Below are 27,567 nucleotides of genomic sequence, written 5' to 3' on the forward strand. Positions count from 1 at the left end.
CCCACCATTGTTCAATCAGCTAGTAATCTGTGCTGTTGACACACAAGTTGGCTATGTGAGGCTCATGTTTCTTCTTCATATCACTAGATCGGATTGTCCCAGAAGTCTGTTCAGAGCTCTAGTCTCTTAGATTTCATCTACACCAGTGTTTCTTAAACTTTTTGAGACCACGGAACACCAAACAAGAATATTTTTTACACAGAACATGTATGAAAATTTTCTTCAAAAAACAACGTGCGCACACACACACACACACACACAAAAACCACCTACAACATATATAGCAAAACCAAAATTAAGTAATTTAATCAGGTGTTAGAGCAATAGAGAAGAAACACTGTATCTGGTTTTAATAATCGAAAATATGTACTATCAGTGTATGATATCAGAAATTGTCAGACCAAAAAGAAATAAAGAGCAGAGATAGCAAAAGCAATTTAACCTTATACTTGTAATGCATTTAGCATGATATTACACCAAAACCTTAACGCAAATAATTTCAGTTTAGTTTAATAAACGTGATGTTAATAATGTTAATCGTAAACATCATAGTTAATTATGAATCTTAATGCCTGCACGTTGTTGCTAGCTGCTACACTGCTGTATAGATAGAAGACATTTAGAGAAGAGTGGAGGCTAGCACAGTCTTAGTCAACCTTGCTGTGTTGCCAGAGTACTACTGCTCTCACGAGATGTAGAAATAAAATTGTTTCAGCATTTTCCATTACTCTTATAACTGTAAAATGGTTAGTTATTGTAAAACTTTGAATTATTTTTCCAAACACTCAGGGCACACCTGCAAGTTGTTCATGGAATGCCAGTGTTCCGTGAAACATAGATAAGAAACACTGGTCTACATCAGTAACAGAGAGGTAGCCATGTTAGTCCACATCACCTAGGAAATCATTTTGTTTGTCTTTAAAGTGCTACCTGACTGCTGTTTTTTTCTGTTGGTCTACACTACTAAGTTTTAAGCCCAGCCGCAGCAGTGCTTTAACACAGCAGTGTGGTCACAGCCCCTGTGTTGGGGCAGAAATGTCCCTGTGCTGTGGAAAACCACATCCACAAGGGGAGTAGCTAACGGTCTGATTGCACTAGTGATTTACAGCTCTGTAGCTTACTGCGCTTGGGGGAGTGGTTGTTTTCACTCCCTTAAGCAAGAATGCAACAGTGCAGTAAAGTGTCAGTGTAGATAAGTCCCTAGTGTGGGTAGGATCCAAACATAGAGCCACCTATGCTAATGTGCCAGTAAGCAGGTTGTGATACTCTTTCCGTATAAGATGGAATCTTGGAATGCTCCTGAAAAATCACTTTTACACAGTTTAAAATCTAAAACAAATATAAAAAAAACCCTTTTTTCTCCTCTGAAAAATGGCAGAGTAGGCCATGTGAGTGGTATTTCATGTGGGTGATTTCAGGATGAAACACATTGTTTGCAATTAATAGTAGTTAGGAAATGTTGTAACAGCATTCAACATAATTTTGCTCTTAGTCTTGACAAAGATAGTTGGGTGTAGTGCTAGGCATTTTTCAACATATGTACTAGTCCACACTGTGTAAAACTTGCATTTGACATGATGCCAATTAGTATGTTCTCTAATATGATGTGTTTCCCTCAGAAAAAAAATCTTTTACTTCAGTGGTAAAAGGTGTGAAAGATAGTAGGAAGACTTTTTGTCAACAAGGTCACCTGATGTGAATCTAGGACAAAGTGTGCAAGCAGGAGGAATACTTACACAGTACTTTTTTCAGTAGAACAGCAATTTACAAAGCACTGCCCCTTAAAAATCCACAAAGCTACTTCATTGTTCTCCTTCACATCCCTCCTTAAAATTCTCCTCTGCCATGATGCCTACGATAAATTTGACAGTTGTTTGGCTGCTACTGCACTGAGATCACTGGCTATCATGCTGACCAATGTTCTGTTCTTGTTGCATTGTATTTCCCCATCCATCTGTAACCCTCTGCTGTCTCTAGTCTTATATTTAAATTGTAGGATACTCTGTGGGGCACTGACCATCTTTTCTGCAGGGTTTGTACAGTGCGTAGCACAATGCTGTCCTGGTCTGTGATTATAACCACAGTGCCTAGCATCTCTAATAATTAATTTATTGTTGATCATGTTTTCCTGTCTTTTTGTATGTTAGAAATAAACCGATGGATTAGGTGTCACTTGTGCTTTAAGAGGAGCAAAATGTCTCATGTCAGTGTATCATGAAAAAAGGAAAGATGAAAAAATAGTTACAACTGTTAAAGAAAAATTTCCATCATGATCTCTTTTTCATCATGTTTACAAAAAAGTATACTTTGTGATGTTACCATAATGCTCATAAAACCTGTCTAACCTAAATTAAATCTGAGGTTGCTATAACAATATTCATTTATATTATATTGATATGCTATTTAATCAAAAGCATTAAGGCATTGAAATGCTTTCGTTGTCAAGCTGCTTTTTTGAGAGGTCTATGGTATTTTATAACAGTGTAAATGTTAAAGACAGACTGAAAGTTTTAATTAGACCTACTATAAAAATTTTACAGTATGACAGGCTCTGTATGTAAATTATTGTGCAGTTTTAATAGTCTAGTTTTTTTTTAAATAAATATTCTGCCTTTCCATTACTGAGAAATGGTTAAACAAAAGCAGATCTCTCACAATTGAAACCAAAAACCAGACACTTGGTTTTCTGGGTCAACAGAACTCTGCATAAGTGGGTAATACCCTTTCCCAGACTTGTAGTATCATTGAAAGTGATGGCCAAATAGTCTGAGGCCTGCCAAAGCTGGTGGAAAATCCATTTCTAGGTTCAGTTCATTCAAAATCCAGGAAATAAATGTTTAACTATCAAACTGGTCCAATATAATCATTTTCAAGGCACAGTTGGTATTACAGACTGTAGGCCAGATGTTTCTTTACGTTACACTAGTGTTGCTCTATTGACAACAATGGCATTACTCCTGATTTACACGTTCTGAAATTCTGTTAAAACCACCTAGGAAGTTCTAGAATCCTGTACAGTTGGGACTTCCTGAATGAGTAACAGAAGCAGTGTTTGGCCTAGTATCTTCAAGTTTCTGTATACTTCCTTCTGTTTTTTCTTAAAGCTGAACAGTAAACTAACTGCACTAAATAATAATGATGCTAATAGGGGTATTGGCCAGAACTGTACTCTGCACTTACAGTGTTCTGTGCACATTCCGACCCATATGGAAAAACTCCGTAGAATATAGTAGGATTTGGTAGCAATTTTTCTTAATCTCATGAATCTCTTAATCTCATGAATTAATAGGGAATTTGTTTGTTTGTTTGTTTGTTTGTTTTTAGTATCTTGTTACAGACTGCTGTAGCATACTCCACCTTGGTGGTGACCACTCATTTGAATGTCTGCCCTAAAAGTATCACTGGGGTGTATCATTCTCTACCAATTTATAGATGGTAGCTGAAAAAACAAACATAAGAGCCCTATGTTCTTTAAATTCTGTGGGACTTATTCATCAGGAGAAAGACTTTCCCCCATCTCACTCCTCTGCCCAGCCACTCTACATATGCTGTTCACTGTACATATGCGTGGGAGCTGCTGTTGATGTTGGGATCAGTAGGTTGAAGGAAACTGAATGGATGGAATGACCCAAACATCCTGTCCAGCACAATCATTCATTTTAGCAGTAATGCTCAGGAAGGCTCTATTTCAGTGCTGATCCATGTGTGAATGGACATTCTGTAAGTTGCTTGTTACTTACGAAAGGTTCTCAATTGAGAGCTCAGGCAACAAGGGCCAAGTTTTCATTACTCTTTTTTCCTTTTTTTTTTTAAAGTTTTTATCGCACAGCTGTAGACACTTTTTATTACCATTTCCTTTCATTAGCCTGGTGGTTCTATACCGCCTTGTTAATCAAGGATTTGAAACCAATGGAAAATCCACTGCCCTTGATTTTTGTGTCCCTGCGTGGCTTTCATTTACTGTGCAGTTTGGTCAGCAGTTCTGCTGAAATGTGTTGTCCTCTGAGTGACTAAGTAAAAAAAGGCAACTTTTTACTCAACAGATCTATTATGTGTGTATCTGTGTAATTGAGTGACTAACACCTACATTTTACTCTTTAGCACTGCTGTTGTGGAAGAGTGAGCTGAGTCCTATTCTCTTGCATTATAAAGAGAATTCTTAACCAGCACCCAGTTTTGGGCCAAATTCTGCCCTCTGTTACAGCTGTGTGACTCTACTGAAAATAATGGGATTGTACAGGCGTAATCGATGGCATAATATGGTAATTATTGTATTTCACATGTGCAACCGAGGGCGACCAAAGGTCTGTAAACAATTATAGATGATAATTCAGGAGATGGAAACTGCACACTTGACTTTCAGATCCCAGGTTTAGGTGATAGGTTTGGCAAATGGGAAGAATATCTTTTTATTTGTAAATTAAACAAGTTGGCTTTAGAATCAGTGAGACTCTTCATAAGGTCCTTATTAGTCACTTTTCAACATAAGATTCTGCACTATTAATCTGTGCTGAGGTGAATTTGGACTCCTTAGGTACACCAGGAAATATCTGGAATATCTTCATTTGTAATCAGTGAACTCTCCAGATTTACCCTGTTCTGAGTTCAGAACCATTCCAACAGACTCTGAGAAAACAGTTCATCTGCACACTAACCCATGTAGATGCCCACAAAAAAAATTATAGACACATTGTACAAAGTAGGAAAATCATGAATCATAAATTATGACAGCCATGACAGATAAGCAGTCTCATCTGTCACCAGTCTCCTTAGTTATCGAGCCTCCTCCTCCTCCTCATTTTCGGGTAATAATGTCAGATTTTGAATCCATCTCCTTTACGTTGAGTATTTGCAATTTGTAGCATTAATCAGAGCTCACTACAGTACTTTACTCTTATTTCCTTTGGTATAATGGTTATTTAATGCAGCAAAAAAATGCTTACATGGTACTCTTTGTAGTGCTTTTCTGGTATTCTCCTGTTCCCTAATCTGAGAATGCTATAAAAGAAATTGTATACCTTTTCTTTGTTCAGAGACGTGGTGAGTCTATTGACCTTCACAGCACTCTGGACGGGCCATCTGTTTTGCCAGACTTTTGGTGGTTGGGGGAAAGAAAGGACAGGGGAGGATCTGAGACATAATGAGAGACTAGTTTGCTTTGTTTGTTATTTGGCTAAGGCTTGATTTCATTCAGGAGTGAGGCTAATTGGTGTTTTATTGTATTGTGAAATTAGTAACTGATTTTAAAGTGGATGTTGGACACCCAAAGCTTTTGGATGGATGCCTTTTTGTGAGTTGTATATCAAAATAATGAAAACAGTGTGGCTTCAGACTGTTGGAAGTCTCTGGCCAATTCTAAGGTTGAAAGCATGTTTGCTGCTATTACGTTTAAATAGTGCTGTTTAGAATATAATTGCAGCTAGAGCATCTTCAGTTCTAATATGGAGAAGGCCTTAATTATAAATGGGGAATTTGCAGGCTCTGGTACTCCCCATCCCCCACCAATAAGCTTGGATTACTTCAAATCTCAGAAAACCCAGTAATTTGGAAACATGCTTTTCTATCTATTTCCAAGAGTTAAATTTATGGTGCTGACATCCATGCACAACTGACCAATTGAGAGTTCATTGACAGTGCCTGTGCTATTGGCTGTCTATCAAGGACAAAAGGATTAAGTTATTGATGTAGGTCCAAGAAGCCTAAAGGGCCGTGGGAGGGAAGGTATCAATTGACAATATTCACCTTTCCATTGTCTTTGTCAACAATTTTTCGAGAAAGAGAGTGGTCGTTTTTCAGCATTTAACACTTTGTTTTCTGCTTTTCTCCCCTCTCACGGTCCATGGAAACCATTACAACACAGGGCTGAATCCGTGAGGTGCTCTGTTTTCATTTTCTTAAAATGTATTTTCTACGTATTCTTACATTTTGTGCAAATATATTTCATTTGCCATGAAGTGTGCCATAGAGCCTACTCCCCCCATCTCCCACAGTTGTCAGGTGGCACACAGCAGGACAGAGTTATCCTGATTTATATGAGCTGGGAATTTGGTCTACTTCCTTTTACAGAGGAAAGGAAAGGGCTGGAATTCCCTCTTATGGCAAAATTGTATAGTGGTGTAGTTGCTTTAAATGGAATGCAGAAAATAACTTGGTTATGTGAGAGAATCTCAGTCTCAGTAAGATTAATTATTTTTTTCTGAAGAGAATATTTTAAAGCAGAATTTATGACTGCAGAGTAACAATGCTGGGTGCTGTTATGGGTAGCTCAGTAAAATCCATAAGGTTTATTTAGAGGTTAATTTAGGCTTGGTTTGCACTAGGGAGTTAAGTCAATCGCAGGTATGCAATGCTAGATACGGCAGTTAAAATCAACTTACCTGTAGTTGACTTATCTGGCTGTCTGCACAGAGGAAGGTCAGCAGGAGAAAATCTCCATGGACCTCCCTTGCTCATCGCGATATGGAGGAGTACAGGGTTCAACTGCTGCCCCTGATAATTTGATTTTGCACGTCCCTACCAGGTTGCATGTCTCTACTAACCGGCTCGATCTTCCTGGTAGTGTAGACATATGCTTAGTGTCAGTCAGTTGAGAGAGGTTCTCCCTTAATCTTGTGCATTAAATTTTAGGAAGGAAATAGAGGTTGCACCTCCCTTACCTGGCATGCTCGGGACTTGATAGGTCCCAAACAAGAGAATTTGCCAGATAAGGGAAAATGCAGGGTTGTGTTCAGGGACTTCTGGAGCTCCAGCCTCCCTTCCCTGGGTCTGTGGCGCCTGCCCAGACTCCCAGAAGCTGCTGCAAGGCTTCAGCCAGTCCCTGCCTCCTGACACAGGGCAGGTGGGGGCTCCAGTTGAGTGAAAACCTTGGTGAAAACCTGATTTTAAAGGGAAGAGATCAGAGTAAAGGTCCACAGATAACACATAACTGCATTGGAGAAGTGCAGGCGTATTTTGTGTTTATCATCAGGGTTCAGGCTGGAAGTTTGTATTAATATGACATATCAACCTTTGTTTCTCTTTTTTCTCCGTTGCTTTATTATATAGGATATAAATTTTGAGAGAGGCAAATTAAAGTTTTTGAAAATACACTGCCAATTTTAAAAGGTCATTATCATCATCATTAACAACCACCACCATGGGCTCAGAGCCTGTTGGTGTCCAAAGCCTCCCTCACTATTTCCTTCCGTCTTTCCTTGTCCAGTGGCTTAGTGTATGTAGACTAGCCCTGCACCAGTCTAGTATATCATCTAGTATATCATCTACCCATTCTCTTTGGGTCTATGTCTCCTATTCGAACCGTCCATTATGCCGAATACCAGGGTCTTGACTTTTCACTCGTAATTCATTCTGCAGGTATGCCTGAATAGCTGTAGATTCTGTTGTAAAAGGTCATTATTCTTTTCTGAAATGTTCTTTTGGTTCAGAACCAACTGTAAATTTTGGATGAAATTTGTTTCTCTAGCACTGAGAAGTAGCACTTTTTCGAGCATCAGTCCAAGTTTCGTTGGGTGTCTGTGAACACTGCAGGAATAGAAACAGCTAGCAGACTGTTGTTTTTAACCCGAGGTTTCTGATGCTTATGATCAAAAGGCTTTCTTGTGAAGTCTTCCATGGCTTACCCTTACAGAAATTCCCTCAGGGGGTTATAGGTCTTTGAGTTAAACATTTTTCAATACTATTGCAACTTTTTTCAGGGAAGCACGTTGAACATAAAACATCTGCTAAAATGTTCTTTCTTTGGAGGGTTCTTGCAATGATGTCAGGTTAAACCTTGACCTTGGAATTTCCTCCCTTGGTAACAGTGGTTATGTATAGTAAAAGTGAAATAGCCTGGGTGTTATGTCAGCAGACATTTGCAGAGGATATGAGGGTTCTAATGGACCAACTTTCAGGTGCCGTTCTTGGCAACTTGAAAACAGTGGCAGTCTAATAAAAATTCAGCCTTTTTCCCTGTGTGATATAAAACTAGAGATAATGAAAATATGAATAGGCAGGGTTTGAACTGCATGAATTACAAAAAACGAAATTGATAGAAACATCCTGTTTCATTACTGTACTATGAAATCCTAAACACGTCAGATTAGTAGTGGTTCAGTTTTCTCTGTCCACTGAGTCAAATTTGGTGAATTTCCTGGCAGTTTAGTGTTTACATCTGTTTGTGTGTGTATGTGATGAGCGAGCCAGATTCTGTTTTGGCTCACACGTCAGCTAAATTGTTAAGTGAGTTCCAAGTACAGAGTCCAGTTTTACAGTGTCATAGGCATGGATTAGAGCAGTGATGTCCAATAGAAATTCAAAGATTGCCACATTTGTGGTGTTTGTCTTTCCATATTTGTCACATTATATTATACTAAACTTTATAGAGGTAGGCACTCCCAGCATCGCCCCCCCGACTCTAAATAAATTCCCTCCTCCCCCAGATCCAGTCACCCCCAGTCCTTATAATTCAATGCCAACGCCTCACCAGAGCCGCTTCCAGGGCTGCCACCATACACTTCCTCCACCAAGCAGTGAGGTGCATGAAGAGGGCAGATGGCACTCTCCCTGTGCAATTCTCAGGCACATTCAGCTGGAGAGCTATGGGTTAGCCACCCCCATATTCGCCACAATGCAGTCTTATTTGCCACATGTGGCGAGTGGTGAATGTATTGAACATTCCTGGATTAGAGCAGCAAGGTGGGTGAAATAGTATCATTTATTGGACCAACTTATGTTGGGGAGAGAGGTAAGTTTTCAAGACATAAGGAGCTCAAAAATGTTTCTCTCACCAACAGAAGTGAATAAATAATGCTAACTCAACCACTTTGTCTATCTAATATACTGGGAGATACATGGCTGCAACTGCACCGCATATTTCTGCATTGTTAGTGGAGTTTCAACACCTGTGATGGGATTAGAATTTGATCTACAGAATCTTTTACTAGCGGTGATGCATGTCTGGGAAACAATCCCAGCTTGGTCTTCAGATCCTGTGTTGAGTCTGCAGGTAGACAGCTTATAAGATGACCAAACTTGGTGGAAAGCCATTGAAACTAAATGTGGATCCCTGATAAAGTTGTTGTTTGGTGTAGAACCATGTTTCAAAGAATGATAAAGATTAACATTTTGATTAATTAAAATGTAAATCTCTTAGATTGTTTATATTATATGGAGCAGGTCAAAATTTTCATTTTTTTATCAAATTGCAAATTTCAAGGGGAATTTGCTTTTATGTGAATTGTTCCATATCTGAGACAAAATGGAACAAAAACCCATTTTGTTTCAAATAAAATACAATTTTTGTTTTGTTTCAAAACCCAAAAATGGGAGTAGGTTTTCCTATTTGGGTGTGCTTGATCTCTCTCTCACACACACACTCTCTCGTCCTATTTTTTCCCAGTGAAGGAAAATATGAGAAGAAAAGACTAGGAGAAAACCTTTAGGACTGAAAACGGTAACATGTTTTTGCTGTTCAGTACCATGTCTGCCACTTTTTCAAATAAATAAGTAGTTAACATGAACACATTTTTCATGCTTCTGAAAAGCAAGTCTTGGTTCTTTGGTTACAGAGAAGTAGGCAGCTGAAGTAACCTGATAAATCATAATTTAATTTTTGCAGTATGAGTTGATTTTTTTAAAATCTGATGTTTTGATGAGTGTTGTTTAACCTCCATTTTATCACCAGTTTTCTAACTTAGGAAACAGATTTGTAGTTCCTCCAATATAGCCAAAGATATGCTATTCCTTCTATGCTTGCATGATGGTACTGTTGTAATATATAAAACTGAGAAAGATATAATCCTCTTCAATTAATCGAAACAAAAAAAAATTCTCACAGATTTTATCATGGTGCCTTGTAAATTAATCGAAAGAATGAAACCCAAAAGATGGTCTCTCTGATTTAATATAATTCATGAGATGATTGTAAAATTGCCAACAGGCAGGATTTTTTTGTTTGTTCTGTTTTAATCTGTGCACACATTTACCTGCTTGTGTATGTTAAAATAAAAAAGACAGTTAGTTTTATGGTTACCATTAATTTTATTTATTCTAAAATAGAGTTAATATATAGTGTGCAATAAATTCTGATACAAATCTTTTATGGGATGTTTGTAAAAATGAGACTTGTGGTAGAATATTAAGGACATGATAGGACATTGTCTTCCAGAAGATATGAAGGGAAGTTGCAATAATGTGTTGATATTTATAATGTTCAGTTTTCAGGTTTAGGAAGTAAAAAGAAAACCTCTTATTAAAGGCAAATCAATATTCCGGTAAACACTAAAAAAGGGCTGGGGGGTGGGAAGGTGGAGCTAACCTACAGTATGACAGTCTTGTCACATCTTGCAGTTGAACCTGATGGTCAAATAGGAAGAAACTGTATTGTTTTACTGCATATTGACTCAGACTGAAATAACGGTGAACAACTGGGGAAATTTTCCAGTGAGAGGAAAGGAGCATGCATTAATTCTTCCACAGTGTCCTTACATAACAAATGCTGTGGAACGTACTTGAGGCTTTGGTCAATGCTTAAAGCTGATACCAGCATAGCTGTGTTGGTCAAGGGTGTTAAAAAACACCCACCCTTGACTAACATAACTACACATACCAGGGGTCTGCAACCAAAATAGTGAGAAGAGCCAGTCTTTCAAATTTGGTTACAGAATCAGTGCTCCAAGAGCTGCAATGCATGTGAATACATAACACTCTTTAATATATAACATCAAACCATGCTTTTTGCAACCCCTACTTTAAGAACAGCGCACACACAATCATTGTACCAGTTAGAAAGTTTGAGTTACTTTCACCCCTGGGTTGGAGAGCTACTGAGGACAAGGAAAACACTGTACCTGGGCTCTTCACCAGGGAGGAGCAATATTTGCATCAGCCCTCCACATCCCTACCCTCTCAGCCCCCAGGCCTGCCCCCCATCTCCAGGCTTCTGACCCCAGGTTTTGAATTCAGTTGGTTTAATGACTGGATCCCGCCCACCGCCCGGCCAGACTTTGAACCGATGACATTTGGTTCTACTGCATCAGCGGCAGTGGGGCAAGGAGCCAAAAGAGGAGTCAGCGGCAACAGCGTCCAGAGCTGCAAGTGGCTATTTAAGGAGTTGCATGTGGTTTCGGAGCCGCAGGTTGCCAATCCCAATGTAGACAAAAAACCAAGAGTCTTCACAGCTATGCTGCCAGCAGAGGGTTTCTATCAACACAGCTAATGTTGTTTGGGGAGGCAGGATCTTGCACTAGAAAACAACAACAAGCAAGCAAGCAAACAAATAAACAAAAAAACCCAATGCACCTTATGTCTATATATTCTGTCTATACTAGCAGGTCTAGCCATCATAACTTCTGTAGCATAGATGTAGCCAGAGTAAGACAAATGAGAGATATTCGTATTTCCAAAAGGAGGAAGAACAACATTGTGAGAATTATGCTCTTACTTCCAGAGAGATATACTGGATCTGTGCTAGTTAGAGAAAGGGGAAGACTGTCTTTCTGCATCCCTGTCCACACTGTCTTCCTACAACTCTGCAAAATGTAAGATGATGTGATCATTTCATCAGTGTTCTGTTCAATCTAAGCTGAGAGCCTCACTTGAGATGCCCAGTTTTAGCCATCTTGCTTCACATTTTTTGTCATTTTACTTTTTGACTTCTACCCTGTGCCAAATAAACACAGTTTATGTTTCATAATAGAAGTTTTGTTAAATCAGGGCAACTAACACTGAGCATCTCCTGAGATAAGTAAACTGTCATGTCCTAAGGGAAGTGGAATAAGAGGGAGTATCTGCTAGGGCTTTAAGTCAAGAGTGAAATGTGTTCCAGACCCCTCACCAGATGGTACTGGAAGGAAGTTGATTGTGATCAGTATAGTCATGGGTAGCTGAAAAGCACAGGCAGTTAATGATTAATTATTGTTAAATGAGAAGTTTAATGCATATTTAAAATAACTATGCATTCCCTGAATAACAGGAGGAAAAAATTGAAAAATCTTGGTCCAGAATTTCATAGCTTCCTTTTTAACCAGTTTTACTCCACATGATTGTCAAACTAAGAAACAGTTTTCTGTTGACCCTCTTATTGTTGCCATAGCTGCAGCACAGAAAAGTAGCAAATCAGAAATAAAAAATGTGCGGGATTTAAATGAATGGGATTTGAATTGGTGTAATTTCTGCTTTATAGCAGAGTTCTAATCTATACGTCTAGTGGAGATTTTTGATAGCTCTGAAATTTAATTTATTTATAAAGGCCATGTCTACCACTTATGTCAGCAAAATGTCAGGCAGTTAGAGGTGTGGAAGAACACACCCCATAGCAACATACGTTTTGCAGCATAAGCAGTATTGTGCACTATGATGTGTCAGTGGGAAAGCTATCACCACTGCTTGTTGAGGAGGTTTTATTATGTCGAGAAGAGAGGTCTCTCCCATTGGTGTAAAGCAGCTACATGTGTGATCTTATAGTGGTGCAGCTGCATTGATACAATTGTTCTGCTGTTAAATGATACGGAAATGTCCATGGAGGTGAGGAACTGTCCTAATTCTCTGCCTCCCTGAGTACAGATTTGGTACATTTATATAATTTATAAGAGGGTCGATACATTGTATGTAATTTATCCTCACGTAATTGAGAACATGCTGTTACCGTATTTTCTGTTTCTTATCCAAACATAGTGTAGATATAGCCATACAGGGACAGTGCTTTGTGTCAGGAGCATACAGTGAATGTGCATTCATAAAGTGTAAAATGAACAGGAATAAAGAACTTAAAGAGATGTAGATTATATTGAAGACACTACTGCAAATGTCAAGTAGAGTTTCACAGCTGGTAGGTTGGATACATCCTATTAAAAATGCTATACTTGTACAGACAGCCTTTTTGCATGCAGAACTGGCATCTTGCAATGTAATGGGGTGAGGGGCATATGGAGGATTAAGGCAGCTGAGGTCTTGTGCATACTAGAAGAAAACAAGTGGGACTTTGAGACAAAGAAGGCTACAGTATTAGCTCTGGCAACGTGTCTTTGTTGATTCATAGCATAACATTCTATGATGGTTAAAGAAAGGTCTGTTTACTGTAGCTTGCTCTCCCAGTCAAAGGCACAATCAGTTGCAGCAATGGTAGATGCCAAAAGGAAAAAAAAAGTCTGAGAAGAGATGTGTGGTGCGTTCAGAAATGTAAGCAACATCTCACGTTGGGGTGGGAAGGAAACTGTCTTTGTTTCCATACTGAGCTACATCATTCACCTTCATTGTGCATTGGGTTTCTGGGAAAATTTCAGAGAAAACTCCTTTTTAAGAAGTAATTAATGTTCCTATTGACCGTGGTTATTTTGCCTCCCTATCTAGTTTCAGCTGGCGTATTGGTAGGAAATGGAGTTTTGAAAGGAGAAGTAATGTATCTCTTTAAATTCTGCTTCCAGTCTTTTTACGATTTTCTTTCTGTTTTTTTTCTTTTTTTTCTTTGGCATCAGTTTAGGTTCCAAATGCATTGCCATTGGGTTGTGACCCTCTGGAGGGAGAGATTAGTTCAGTCATGCAAGCTATTTTTGGAGTTGAGCTGTGCATTATTTATGGAGCTCTGTCTTTAGTTATGTATTTTTATTTCCTGATGCTCTTGTGTTAGTCTCACCACTTCTGGTTTTTTGGTTATACTTTTAAATAAACACAGTGTAGAAGGCTGGCATTTTTCATCTGAAACAGCACACTCATTTGTCTTTACTACAAAGGAGTTAGAGGGTTCTGAATCCTGGAGGCAGGTGCATTGTTAACCCACAAGAATATAATAATGTACGTGGGAATGATTTTTTTTTCCTCAGTGGAAAAGACCTAAGATGTGGCTGGAGCAGACCCTGAGGAAGGAATTCTAGGAGCAGTCAAGCCTGTGGCAAAAGCTTGAGCTAAATTGTTATCTTACCATTGGCTAGTAAATGTGAGTTTGCACTTTACATAGCAGGTGGAAGGTATTTTTAGAGAAGATTGGAATAGGTACTAGTTCAACACATGTGTTTCGGAGCTTGCTGAAGATGTTTTTGACTTTTGAAAAAAAATAATTGAAGGCAAATTATACACACAAGTGGCAGACAGTGAGCTTGTCATGTGACAGGAAATATGAAGGAGGAGAATGCCATATACAGTTAACTTACTTTATAGCAACACTGAATGTCAGCTAAATAACTCATCAGAAAGCATGCTATTAAGAATGCGTGAATCACTTACATATCTAGTGCAAGTTTTCCGTTACACAACTCTCTGCTCGTCAGTACCCTAAGTAGTGTTCATTTCACATTCTGCGTGGGTCAAAGTAGATTTAGTTTGCTTTGTTACTACCCAGTTGTTAAATGTTAGAAATTTGGGAGGCTACCCTCATCAGGGGGTTGGAAAGGAACACAAAACCTTTCACCTCTAGGTCTGTAGGGTGTCATTATTCCTGCTTTTTAACCACCTAAAGCTGAGACCGCTGATGGAGTGGGGGCCAAAGAAGGCGGCTGTCCCAGGGTCTGGCAATTTGAAAGGGCAGCAGCCAGAGCCCCAGGCTTTTAAATTGCTGCTTCAAGTCCTGCCCCTTCCATCCTAGTCCCCACCCCCTCCCAGGGGCCTGGAGTCAAGCCCCCTCCCTGCTACCACATCGCCAGGGATCCAAAGAAGTCTGTCATTAGCCCTGACTACGGCTGCCACTTTCCGCTAGCTATGTGGTTCAGTGATTGGACCCTTTGAACGTCCTAAGTGGCCTCAGTTACATTCCTACTGGGCATATGCCACCATTTCAACAACAGCCATCTTAGATTATGCTAATTTGCATCCTTTGGCAGTATAGTAGAAAAGACGAGCTGAATGGGCAAGGAGACTAGACTGTCCACCTACCTCTTACATCTCTGTTCTCCTTCTCAGTCATGGGAAAGACATAGTCAGAGAACAGAGTGAGGAAAGATTGCACCGTCTCTTCCCAGGTACTGGTTGGTCTGAGTACTTCCACCTCATATCTGCTGCCAGCAGTGTCAGATTAGCAACTGGGGCCATGCTGAGAAGCTCTGTAAAATGGATGCCCTGCCCCCCATGGATGCCCCTGTGCCACAACCCACTATATCCAACTAGCACTCACACCAGAAGCAGGTCAGGACACTGAGGTTTGTCCTGCCTGCCAGCGCTCCTGCTAGGGAGTGGAGAAAGCCCCCTGCACCTCAACCTTTGTCCCTGGCAGTAGTGCAGAGAGCGGTATGGGAGGATTGCAGGGGAAAGGTTGGGAGGAGTCCCACAAGTCCTTACTCCGTCTGTGGCTACGAGGGCTAAATTCCCTCAAGAAGAAGGAAGGAGAAGCAGAAAAGTTCAAAACTCGTGGGCAAGTTAGAAAAGCTAGGAACTAGCTTCAAATCGTTGCAGAAAGTTATATTCTAATCTCTCCCACCTGATTCAAGCAGAATTCAAACTGAAACTTATTGCTTTCTTGTTGGTGTTCTCTTATTTTGAGCACGAGGTTAAAGGCTTAGTAAGCTTGCAAGCCCATCTAATTTACCTGAATGTTTTAAATACTTTTCATGCTGCGCGTTTGCCTCAAACACTGGAACACGTGAAGAGATGGAAGTTAAGAAATAATGAAATGAGAAGGGGCTGTTGATTGCCATTACAATGAAACGAAAGGCTTATGTTCTTAAATTGAGCTTGACATTCACTCTGTGTCAGTCTGTCTATTTCCTTGCACATGTGCATGTACTTTCTGTCTCTCTGGACATAGGGCAGTCAATGGATGTGTGACATACCTTGACTTTAGCAAAGCTGTTGATACAGGATCCCACAACATTCTTGTGTATAAGTTAAGGAAGTATGGTTTGGATAAATGGACTGTGAGATGGATAGAAGGCTGGCTAGACAGTTGGGCCCAACAGGTAGTGATCAGTGGTTTAATGTTTGGCTGGCATTCGGTTTCAAGTGGAGTGTCCCGAGAATCAGTTCAAGGGCTAGTATTTTTCAACATCTTTATGAATGACCAGGATGAGGGAATGGATTGCATCCTCGGCAAATTTGCAGATGACACTAAGCTAGGGGAAGAGATAGATGCCTTAGAGGGTAGGGTTAGGGTCCAGAGTGACCTAGATAAATTGGAGGATTGGGACAAAAGAAATCAGATGAGGCTGAAAAAGGAGAAGTGAAGAGTCCTGCCCTTGGGATGGAAGAATCCCAAGCATTGTTATAGGCTCGAGACCGACTGGCTCAGTTGCAGTGCAGCAGAAAAGGACCTGGGGATTACAGTGGATGAGAGGCTGGATATGAGTCAACAAGGCTAATGGCATATTGGTGTGCATTAAGAGAAGCATTTCCAGCAAATCTAGAGAAGTTATTATCCCCCTCTGTTCGGCACTACTGAGGCCTCATCTGGAGTAGTACATCCAGTACTGGGCCCCCCAGTATAGACAGGATGTGGATGCACTGGAGGGGTCCAGCGGAGAGCAAAGAAAATGATTAAGGGGTTGGAGCACATGACCTATGAGGAGAGGCTGAGGGATTTGGTCTTATTTAGTTTGCAGAAGAGAAGAGCGTGGGGCATTTTGATAGCAGCTTTCAATTCCCTGAAAGGGTGCTCTAAAGTAGATGGAGAGACTGTTCTTAGTAGTGATGGATGGCAGAAAAAGGAGCAATGTTCTGAAGTTACAGAGGAACAGGTGTAGGTTGGATATTAGGAAGAACTTTCACCGGGAGAGTGGTGAAGCATTGAAATGCTTACATAGAGAGGTCGTGGAATCTCCATCTATGGACGTTTTTAAGTCCCAGCTCATCAAAGTCCTTTCTGGGATGATTTAGTTGAGGTCGATCCTGCTTTAGGCAGGGGGCTGGACTAGATGACCTCCTAAGGTCCCTTCCAGCCCTAGGATTCCATGATTCTGTGATTTTATGACTTTCAGATATATAGGATAATAATAAAATCGGTCTTGTACTCTGAGGGCTTGTCTACACTAACCTCCTCCTTCGAAGGAGGCATGGAAACAAGTCAGACCGGGGAATAGCAATGGGGTGCTATGCTGCTTATGCACCACCTCGTTAGCCTAATTCCTGCCACGCGAACTTTGAAGTTAGCAACTTCGAAGCGCTGGCAAGCCGTGTAGCCATGGGCACTTCGAAGTACCCGCGCAACTTCAAAGCATGCCATGGCTAGACTGCTTGCCAGTGCTTTGAAGTTAGCTGCTGCAGGTGTGCGTGGATAGTTGTAAAAAACATATCCTGGTGTGTTGTGATTCATGCCTTTTAATTTAAAACTTTCATTAACATATTATTAGAATTAGCATAAACAGAGTGTAGCCTTCCAGAAAGTGATTCACAGTGAAGAATTTGAAAATGCTAGAACAGAATGTAGGCATCACAGCAGAACACTTAAGTGTCTTTGGCAAAAGCCAGAGAATGAATTGGTGTCAATGTTGGGATTAGAATGCAGCATTATATTAGAATCCAGTCCACTAGATCCAGATGTCTTTCCTACTGCTGAATGCCTCTGTTCTTCTTTTATCTTTCAGTGGCGCTGGCTTCTCTGCAGAGAATGTAGCTGAGCTCAGATAGCTGCGTTCCTGTGGCCTGGTTAAGCAAGTCAGCAAAGTATTTGGTGTCTGGAGTAAATGATTGATGTTTCAACTATCTCATTAAATGGGGAAACTGATTTTGTGGTACCCCGAGTGCCACACCTAGGTGTTTTATAGTCACATATATAATCTTGCGATTCATGTGCCAAATGCATTGTATTACACGTACTTTTATTTGCATCTTGTATGTGTGATTTTCCTGTATTCAAAGCTGGTAACACAAACCACAATGCTTCCCATGAGAGCAGACCTACTTAGAGTAGTGTAGGGCACTGTGTAGACAATGCTTAATAATGACATACTGTCTTACCTGTCCCATGTTTCCAAGTGTGTCACAATATATTCGTAGTGGGACCAGAGCCTGAGATTGGATTATTCAGCACTGACAGGTGACAAGTCTTAGCAGAAAGAGTCACAGTGAGCCTTATGGTGAGAGTCAAATGTTAGCGTACTGAATGCCAATTAAAGGCCATCCGCCACTTTGTTATTGAAGAAGTGAGTTTTATTTTGACTTTGTGTAGGTCCAGTGACCTATTACCAAATGTCATTGTTTTTCTCTTTATACTTAAAGCAGTTAAGTAAATAAGTTGTACCTATTGCAAGGCATCTGTGACTTCGGTTTTGTCAGAATAGGATGAATTGCTGCTGTTAAAAAAATTAAAAATGAGCTCTCCTTTAAGTTAATTCTTTGTTGCTTTCCCACATAGGTATTGGGTTTTTGGTTAGGATGCCAAAGATGTAGCCACTATCTCCCCTTAAAATGATTACCCATAACAGTGCAGGTCAGTCACTAAATGAATGTGTGTTTTTAAGGGAAACTGCCACTAGCCTACAAATCTGTGGGCAGATTTGTGGTTTTACAAGCAATGGGTAGGAAAAGAAGGGTGCAAGATAAAAAGTGTTTATATTTTCACAAAATAGCTTCAGAACTTTCTTGTGTTTTTTATTCCCTGTCAGCACTGTTGTATTCATGATAATGCTCTCTCAATGCACAGACATGGTTTCTTGTGTGTATAAAATCTAGCTCATAATAGTTATAAAGATACTCAAAGCTGTGTATTCATTGTGATGATTTTTGCATTTATTGGATGATTAAAATTACTCAGCCTTTGGCCTTATGCCTTTGTAGCATGCCTCAGGTAGTGAGTAAATTGCCTACAAATGAACTGGCTGTCATGTCTTACTGCTTAATTTGTTCGATGGGGTAAGTGTGCTATCATAATATACATGCTGTGCCATGAATAAACTTTGTCCAAGGACAGAATACCAGCCTTGCAAAGCTATTTCCAAAGTTGAGTCATTCACCTCTCACAAAAAGCAATAAATACTAAAATGAATATCCACTAAAACCATGGTATGATCTTGCTCCGAGGAACTTTTGCAGGATGGTTGGATATCTCAGTGGGCTGACAATCCTGTACAGATTCTTTTACTGCCTTGTCAGGAATTTGCTTGTGGCTTCAGTTGCTAGTGCATTACAAATCATTGTCATCTGAGGACTAGTTGGTTGCATATGTTAATTGTGAGGAATAGACGTATGACAGTTGGCAGGCAGATGTCGACATCATGAGAAACACCAGTGAAATGGGAACTTACTCATCACCCTTAATGGTCGTGTGAGCAGACAGTGCATTTTCCCTTGGCATCAGTGTTCCCTCTATTTTAGCTTCCATGTGTGAAATAAATTTTATGTGCACTGAGGCATGTGCAGATGTGCACTGCCGGTAATAAAGCACATGCTGCTGGCTGTGAGCGTGCTGCTAATCAACTATGCGGCATTTGAATGTCTCCTGGGTGGTCACCAAAGCACTCAGCTTACAGGGAACAGTGCTAGGCACCCCTTACTATAGTGTAAATGTATGGTCTATTTTTAATCTGTGATATTTACAATAAATTATGCTAGTGCCTCTCTAGTAACCAAGATTACAGGGAACAGTGCTAGGCACCCCTTACTATAGTGTAAATGTATGGTCTATTTTTAATCTGTGATATTTACAATAAATTATGCTAGTGCCTCTCTAGTAACCAAGATTTTTTCCCATCCAGGAATAGCTCGATCTATTTCAGTGATGCCATTTTGTATAGTTGAGCAGATCAGCAAAGGCACAGGAAGAAAAGTCCCTCTTCATTCAACTTCTCCATAACAACCTTTGTACATCCAAAGTATCTATTACAGCAATTTTGTGTCTATCTTCTAGTGACAAAGAAATTACTCAGTCATCCCTGGTTTATGTTGCTAGAACCTCTTAATAAAATTACCCAGCCATATGACAGAAAGTTTAATAGATTATTCTTCTGATAATGTTTTGTATTACATTACAATATATTACACTATATTATCTGGTGCTGTATTGTAGAATGAATAAAGCTATAGTTTCTGATGGAATAGAATTATATTATTTATGGCCCCAGGGGTGGTAGGATCTTTAATGAGAAGGTACACTAATACATCTTGCTGTGTTCAATAACATGGAAATGTATTTCTAAGTCTTGCATCTCTTGCGATTTCTCTTCATGATGGATTCAGTCTTACTACGACAAGAAATTTGTATTACCTTTCTTTATTGTCAGAATAGCAAAATATAGTACTTAGCATCTGTTGATATCCAGCATTGTGCTAAGAGAACTTAAACTGCAAATGAACAAGATGCCATTAAGAAAGTAGGAGCTGAAGCTAGAAGCTACTTAAATTGAGCGGGAGCATTGATCGTACCTTGCAACCATGAACTTAACACGCTTTTTGGTTGTTCTTATTATGTAACATCAACTCATAAAAGTTTTAATCTTCTAAAATATAGTACAGATTTGCAGGACCAGAGCCAGAAAATCATATGGCAAATTTTTCAATGATAGAAGTGTTGTTGTTAATTTAATATTGCATCCACCTGGTACTTAACCTCTGTTTATATACTGAGCTTTTTTGCCTTTGGCACGAGGTAGGGTCATGTCAACCTTCTTCTAAATACGTGGACAAAACAGTTAGTTGTAGTGTATTGGGGGGGGGGGGGGATATTTTTCTCCTCTTTAGGAACAGCAGCACGGTCTAGAGAAAGCAATCATATAGCTCTGCCATAGTGTATTTTATTCGTAGGCTCTTACATGGGTATTCTTAATATCCTGTATTTGTAGCTACTATAGACCAATAATTTTACTCCCACCTTCAAAATAAAAGTAGACAGAGGCCTTACAAGTATTAGAGGAAAACAATATAAAACCAAGGCATTTTAGTATGAAAACAGGAACTCTAAAAAGAAACTGACAGAGCAAGGGCTTTGTATGACCAGAACCCCTTGCCGTATATTTCTAGCATGAGAGACAATGCCTTACAAAGATCTGAGCATGCTACTGGAATCCTAAGAGTGAATTTTAGCTCTGCCATTGTCTTGCTCTGTGGCTCTAGGTAAGGTCATTACAGGTATATCTTTCCTGCAGAGCTAACCTGCACTGTTACGTGGGTGTTGTCCTTAACGCTGCTTCCACATGCTTCCTTGCAACACAGTTCACTAGGACTATGTAAGTCAGCTTTGCTGTCTGCAGCACTAAGTACTCTGGGATACAGTCCAGAAGTCTTAACATCTTGCACAAGTGAATGCAGCACCAGAGTGGGCTCCATAGGTTGAGTGGGGCTTTGCAGTTCTTCTGCTTGTACCCAAGCTGGGCTAACCGGGGGGATTGATCACCAGCGTTAACTCATCAGTATCAGAGGGGTAGCTGTGCTAGTCTGTATCCATAAACACAAGAAGTCCTGTGACACCATATAGACTAACAGATTTATTGGAGCATAAGCTTTCGTGGGCAAAGACCCATTTTGTCAGATGCATGTAGACATGAAAGCTTATGCTCCAATAAATCTGTTAGTCTGTAAGGTGCCACAGGACTTCCCATTGTTTTAACCCATCAGTGAAGGCATACCATGTAACTCAGTATTTCCATCTGCAAACTATTAAAGTAATAGAAAAGTACTATGAATTATTGATAAAGCATCCACAGTGTTCCCAAAAATATGGATGACTTAATTTATTTTGCTGCCATTAGGTCAAATGTTGGCATATGAAGTGCCTTGGCATGGGACAGTGTTGCTTTATTCGTTTTTGTTATTTATCATTTTCTCTGTTATTTATTTACTGGCTTTCAGTCTTCAGTGAAAAATGGGCTCATGGGGAAATGTCAGTATGGAGAAAGAAATAATTCTCCTTTAACTAATGTCCCACGGGTGCTGCACTTCATGCATGTGCGTGCATCCTGAGTTCTTGACTGGAGATATTCAGTTAACAGTGTCTGCTCAGCCCACACAGACACCCTGTGGCTCCTTTTGTGGGATACTGAGGCTGTATAGTGGAGCGCAGGCAAGCCACCCTTTGTTTTCTTCTCAGCTGCCTCAACTTGAGATGGGCTGTCCAAGTGGAGCATGCCTCTTCTTTTTTAATATTTCCATAGTGCTTAAGACAGGTTTTTCTGCTCAGTGGCTAGCAGAGCTTTAATTTGTTAGTGAAGTAGTCGGAGAATTGTTTTGTGCTTTTCGCCTCCGGAAGACTTATGTTTTTGCTGGCAGATCATTCCTGCTTTGCTAGCTTTCTAATGTCGCTTCTCCTGCTGAGAGGCTTTACAGTTGATCAATGGCCATTCTAAGTGAGTCCATTGCCTGGGGGAGTCCCATTCTTCCAGAAGTGCAATTTCTTCCTGCCTGCCTATTCCAGGGCAAGAAAAACGAGGGAGATAAACTCAGATTGCTAATGAGTTGGCCAGCCTCTGAGTCAGGTCAAGGGACTCCAAATCCCACCCCCCCCATCTTGCCCCCTGACATCTGCCTGTGGATAGATCCAGCACCCCTTCAACCTTAGTGCAGGTTTCCCTAAAAAAGGGAATACTGTGGAGGCTTCAGGAAAAGCTTCCAAAAAAGGACAAACGGAATCTCACCGTAATGAGCCTGCTCCAAAGAAGTCCTGGTCCTCAGAAAGATCCGTGGTTTCCAAAGCATTATCTTCGCAACTCCCCTGGTACTGGCTGGCACTATTCCCTCAATTTTTTTCAGTCCATGGGTCGAGTAAATTTTGTTTTGTGCAACAAGGCATGCAGATGCGCACCACCAGTGGAAACACATGCTGATGGCTGTGAGTGCTCTGCCAATCAGCTGGGCAGCCCCTGAATCTCTCCTAGATGGCTGCCCAAGAACTTAGCTTATAGGGAACACCGATGGCAGGACTGTACATTCATGGAACATGGAGCAAAGTGACAGCTGTGATAGGACCTTAGGTACTTGGTAGCAGCAAGGAAGGCAAGCACAGATGCTTGGTACTGGTAATGTGTAGTTTACCCCAGCTGTTGGCAGCCATTCATTCCGCACAGAACAAAAAAGCAGCAGTAGGCACCATCAGCATCTACTTTGATGTGCTTACCATCAGTGGTATCTTGGGTGACCCTAGCCTCAGACACCATGTCTGTACCGATTCCCTAATTGATACTACAGATGTTCAGATATATTAGGATCTCTCAATAATGGATTAAGTGACGGCCTTGCTCCACAGGTGTACTGAGCATTTGTCCGTACTGAGATCCCAGCTTCTGGAATAACTTGACCTCATGCTGCAGGAGACTCCACCATTTTCTGCAGGGGTGCCTCCTCTAGATGAGATGGGGAGAATGAAGGAGACTTCCCATCAGTCTCATGCTTCTGTTCAGGGTTCTCCAGCACAGCCCTCCAGGAATCCAGTCTCTGACGTTTCTAGGAAAGATGGGGCTCAGTTATCAAGAGTGGTGGGACCAAATCTGCATGACCTCAACTTCTGTATGGGCCCGTGCTAGTGGTCATACTGGGATGGATCCTTGGCTACCTATCAAAAATGTTTTGCTTTGCCACAGGTATAGTCTCCCATCATAAGGAGGCTAGAATTGTACAGCCCTTTCCTCCTGTGCCCCTGACAAGGGCCGTGTCTACACGAGCCCCAAACTTCGAAATGGCCACGCAAATGGCCATTTCGAAGTTTACTAATGAAGCGCTGAAATGCATATTCAGCGCTTCATTAGCATGCGGGCGGCAGCGGCACTTCGAAATTGACGCGGCTTGCCGCCACGCATCTCGTCCAGATGGGGCTCCTTTTCGAAAGGACCCCACCTACTTCGAAGTCCCCTTATTCCCATGGGGAATTCCCCTTTCGAAAAGGAGCCCCGTCTGGACGAGACGCGCGGCGGCGAGGCGTCAATTTTGAAGTGCCGTGGCCGCCCACATGCTAATGAAGCGCTGAATGTGCATTTCAGCACTTCATTAGTAAACTTCGAAATGGCCATTTGCGTGGCCATTTCGAAGTTTGGGGCTCATGTAGACGTAGCCAAGGAGAGAGATTTGGTGTTTGAGGAGCAGGAAGATAGGATGGTTAAGGAAGCCACCCTATAAACACCTCTTTCATCATTGTCTCTAGACAGGGTGGCTATGCCTACACTACCATACGTGACCAGTGCTTTTCAGCAATTTCAAGACTTAATAAAAAGACGGTAACTGATACTCTTCAGATTCCTGTATAAGTAGAGTTCAAGGATTCACAACACAAACTGTTGGGTATCTGGCATAGAGGAATGACTTTCAGCAGATCATAATCTTTCCCCTGCTATCTCACATGGCACGCTTTATATTTAATATCACAATCATATATAGATGTGGAATATGGTGGTTACAGGATGCTCGTCCAGGGTCTGGAGCGACACACTGTTCCCCTGAGGATTCTGACTTTTTATTTTCCAGTCTTCTAACTGTCTCCCTGCTGATGAACACGGTAAATGCATGGGATAGCTGGCATGTCTCTAAGTTTGCTGCATATGAAAAGAAGCAGAAAGACTGGCTCTCGTTTTGGAGAAAGGCCTGCCCTCAGCATCTCTGCTTCAGGATCACAAATTATTCAGCAATCTCTACCAAATATAACTTTACAAACTATGGAAGATCCGTAGCTTTTGTTGACTAGAGCATAAGGAGGAATTCCAGTCCTTCAACTCACAGGGACAACTAGTGGCCAGAACTTCTCTTAGATGTCTCAGAAACTGCTGTCGGATACTTCTCTACAGTAGTGGTTATGCACAGGGCACCCTCGGTTTCTGAATGAAATACAGAATGCAGCAGGAAACTTTCTCTTCAATGACCATAAACTGTTCTCAAAAAATACGTTGGAGTGCTTGCATACTCTAGATGATCCCTGGGCATATCTGCACCTACAAATAAGAAGGTTTAGTACAGGGGTTGAGAACCCCCAGCGCGCATGCCAAGAGTGGCACTAGAGCCAATTTTCATTGGCATGCAGTGGGAGCTCAGCCCCCCCCCCACCCCCCACTCAGATGTAGCGTTGGGAATAGGGTGCACCATGGAGGTGAGGGACTAGGGGAGACTCACCTACCCTGTTGCGGTGGGAGTCTGTGCCTCAGGGCTGGACAGGGGCAGCTGGGGCTGTGGAGTCGGACAGGGAAGGGAGGGGTAGGAGGAGCAAGACTCCCTCCCTCCCTCTCGGGAGGGAAGACGGAGGTCTCACACTGCCAGGAGAGCAGCGGCTGTAAATTCAGGTGGTGCTTTGCCGTGTGGGGGCTCTGGGGAGGATGCTTAGGGTCTGGACGAGTGGTGGGCAGAGTGGACTGCACTGGAGCAGAGAGGGAGGGCTGGGGACGCCACAAGGTCAAGAGACATCATTGGAGCCGAGGCTGTAGCACCCCAATGAGGGAATGTGAGAGGCGCTGCTGAGCCCTGTGGGTGGGCAGTTCCCCTTGGGGCCCTCCCGGGGCTCTGCTGGGGGCAGTTGGGTTACTGAATGGGATAATTCTGCCCTCAGGCAGATTCCTAGGCTGTCTCCCTCCTCCCCCACTCCCTACAGCAGATCCCCATGAACCTCGTTAATTTGTATTTTTATTCTGGGAGTCTTTTTTTTTTTTTAATTATTTTGCTGTTGCTGGGAATGGAGAGAAATAAAAGCCAGAGTTAGTTTAAAAAACATAAACAGAACAAAACCAGCCCCCTTCCCCAAACCCCTCCCCCTCAAAAAATGAAATCTCCTGCTCTTGAAGGAAACTTCGCAAAACTCCTTCTCCGCATCAGATGGGGAGAGATTGGGCCCCTGGCCGGTCAGCCTCACTTGAGCAGCCACACATGACCAATCACAGGAAGCCTCTGACCCTGGTAAACCTCCCACCTTCCAGCCAGGGCTCTGCTCCTCTACACCTCTGCCCTCTCATTGCTGCCTCCCAGCCTACTCTACCTCACCTTCTGAGCTGTGGGGTGAAACACCTCATCCCACCTCCGGCTGGGCCAGCTTCCAGCTGGGTTACTGTGCAGCCCTGGCTTCCAGGATAAACAAGACACTTTCTCTCCCAGGGCCGCCGGCTCTCCTGCAGCTGATAAATATGGCTCTCAGGCAAAAGCTGTGGCCAGCCTGGGTGTGCCAGCTGCAGAGCTGGGACTGAAGCACCTGTCTGGAGAAGCAAATAGTCTCTGTGCTCTTCAGCTCAGTTTGTCCAGGTTTTGGGCTGAGTGCAGGAGGGGCCACTGGTGCTGCTCCATCCAGCACACCTGGAGCAGAGCACTTGCTGTTTTCCAGCAGGATCTGCAGCTTCCCTGTCTCAGGGACGCCTCAGGACAGTGGCTGTGTGCTGCCTCCCCCTGTTCTCCTGGCTGTAGACAACACTGAGGCTGCCCTGGCCAGCGTGGCTACTCAGCAGAGCTGGGACGGAGCGATGCCAGGTGTGCAAGAGGGGCAGTCTACGGAGAAGGCCGTGGAGCTGTGCGACTGGGTGGGGCCTCGACCTGCAGTCACCTACCTGGGATAAGGCCAATGGCCCCCCTGTCCATCCTGCCCTCTCACACCTGCCGGTCGGCCAGGCCAGGCACTGCTGCTGTTCCCCTACCTGTGCTGTACTGCAGCAGCTGAAGGAGCACTGCCCAAACCGCCCCATGCTACAAAGCAAGGCCAAGGATCACACTAAGCAGTGAGCTCTGCACCTTTATTTATTAACCAGGCTGTTGTAAATAGGATTATTAGTGGCTTTAAAAAGTACCACCAGCACTCTGACGTACATAGAGGTCAAAAGGTCAAATTTTGGCACTCTGCCTTGGGAAGGTTGCTGAACCCTGGCTTGCTGAAACTCTGGCATTCTCTCCTGCTCAGTTTTCCAGGCTGTGAGTCCCACAGAAAGAGACAGTTTTGAGACAAAGAGGACTGCCCAATGCCCTCCACAATCACACAACCGTCTCCAAAATAATAGTTTTGATGGGTTGGCTGGAGGTTTGAATACCCCCATGCCTCTGGATTTACAGCTGCACCCATTGGACCATCACTGGAGTCATTGGAGTCTGACTTGCCTATTCCCATCATCCTTGGAACAGCTCACTACAGGCAGTTTGGTCGTAGAGGTTGTAACATCTGGCTACACTATGCAATTTAGCTGCCTTTCTCTCTTCCACTCCACTTTTCTATTCCCCTCACGGGCTCCTCTCATGAGCTTCTTTTGAGACAAAAGTGAACTCTCTCTTTCTAGTAAGAACAGTACAATCGTTTCTTCGTCAGAAGGGGAATAGATTTTATTTGAATTATTTCCTTGTTTCAAAGAGGGACAGAGAGTGCAGACTGATCTGAGACTTCTAAACCAGTTTGTAAAGTCTCAGAAGTTCTGGGTGGTAACTCTGGTAACTATAATTATTTTATTAGAGAATGAGGATTTGTTTTCAGCCATCGGGCAAGAAGATACACACTTCCATATGATGGCACATCTGTCACACAAGACAAACACATGCTTCACTAGAAGCCAGGATCATTTTCTATAACCAGGTGCTTCCTTCTGGTCTATCCTCAGCTCCATGTGTGTTCTCAAAAGTGTTGGCAGTAGTGACCACTGACCTCTAAGAAGCAGCAATCATAGTGTCCCCATTTCTCAGTGTCTGGCTGCTTAAGGTCCTTTCTCATGATGCAGTGCCGTCTTCCACCCAGATAACCCTTGTGCACCTGAATGTAAATAAGTGTACACTAACCCAGTACAGAGAATACAGTTTATCTAC

At 42.0% G+C, this 27,567-nt stretch overlaps 1 protein-coding gene across 8 annotated transcripts in view; it reads left to right on the forward strand.

Annotated features, from left to right (window-relative positions):
* Positions 1-27,567, forward strand: part of TBL1X (transducin beta like 1 X-linked) — a 296,176-nt gene that overhangs the window by 112,459 nt on the left and 156,150 nt on the right. Inside the window, exon 3 of one of the 8 annotated variants that reach the window (XM_074992661.1) lies at positions 17,484-17,553. The exons of the other annotated variants lie outside the window; for them this stretch is intronic. The gene's annotated coding sequence lies outside the window, so the exon portion shown is untranslated. The remainder of the gene's footprint in view (positions 1-17,483; positions 17,554-27,567) is intronic. 8 annotated transcript variants of the gene reach the window in all.

This window comes from Carettochelys insculpta, chromosome 1, assembly GCF_033958435.1.
Source record: "Carettochelys insculpta isolate YL-2023 chromosome 1, ASM3395843v1, whole genome shotgun sequence".
In the NCBI taxonomy this organism is placed as follows: domain Eukaryota; kingdom Metazoa; phylum Chordata; order Testudines; family Carettochelyidae; genus Carettochelys; species Carettochelys insculpta.